Genomic DNA, 1373 nt, shown 5'->3' on the forward strand with positions numbered 1-1373 from the left:
TTGATGGTATATTGTCACCAAATTCTGACTCTTAACAATAAATATGTAGTGAGAAAAAAATGTGGGGCTTTACTTATTGCACGACCCTCAGAATCTGTCAGCACTTGCAGATCATACAACCAGAGACTAAAACATGAACCTGTAAGCAGCAGTTATATTCTAAACTTACGTATCAAATCGCTGAGTGCACTTCGAGGGCTGAATCCACGTTAACGCTCCTAATGCCACTGTGGTCAATATGACCCCACAAGCACATTGGAAATGTTTTCAAAACTATTATTTGCAAAATATGACATTCATCTGCTGAGTCAATTGCACCCACTGATGTTGCATATATTTTTATGTTTACAACACACTAAAATTTATTCATGGTTTTTGCACTGAGTACCACTGGGGCCAGTAGGACCCCAACCTAAATTTACTTTTGTTTCTTGAGCTTAATGTTTATTAAAATAGAATCATTAATGTTAGTTTGAAGAACTGTAATGAACGTGTTTGTTATATCATTAAAATACTGCCAATGTATCCGGTGTATATTACATGGGGTCTGTATCACCTCAGGGATACTCAGCGAGGCCGGCCGGAGTGGCCGTCCGGTTCTAGGCGCTACAACCTGGAACCGCGCATCCGCTACGGTCGCAGTTTCGAATCCTGCCTCGGGCATGGATGTGTGTGATGTCCTTAGGTTAGTCAGGTTTAAGTAGTTCTAAGTTCTAGGGGACTGATGACCTCAGAAGTTAAGTCCCATAGTGGCCAGAGCGATTTGATACTCAGCGAGAAAAAACCCCGGTAGTACGACGATTAAACTGTAGTATCCCTATAAATGACTGGGTCGGCCATCTTGAAGGGAGGCAACCATATATATCACCTCCAACAAGACAATGCCTGGTCAAATAATATTGTGATTGATGACCGCTTTACTTTACGTATAAAATCGCACACACAATAATCTGTTAACTTTAATAAATTATAACGCTTTCGCAGTAAATTGTGTACCTGTGACTGGAGGGAGGAAACAGCGCTTCCCTCGTGGAAAAAAATGTAAACGCACAATGGTCGGCGTAACGGAAACCTTTAATGCAAAATGCATTTGCGTGCAACATTTATGCCTCATTTGATGCGAATAAAAATCTGTCCTGGTTACGGTGTCTTACAGAAGTTGTGTAGAGAAGGTGGTTCGAAACAGAGAGGACACCGTTAAAAATCTCTCTTACAGCAAAACTCCTTCCAATAGTTTGGGTACGCAAGGGTGAATTGAGAGTTGAGTTGCTGGCGGGGCGGAATACCTGTGTGGTGACGTAGCGGCTGCTAGTTGGAGAAAAAGAAACGTGGGAGGAGAATGCCAGACAGCTGGATCCAGCGTGCCGGGTCAG

This window comes from Schistocerca cancellata, chromosome 2, assembly GCF_023864275.1.
Source record: "Schistocerca cancellata isolate TAMUIC-IGC-003103 chromosome 2, iqSchCanc2.1, whole genome shotgun sequence".
NCBI classification, from domain to species: Eukaryota; Metazoa; Arthropoda; class Insecta; order Orthoptera; family Acrididae; genus Schistocerca; species Schistocerca cancellata.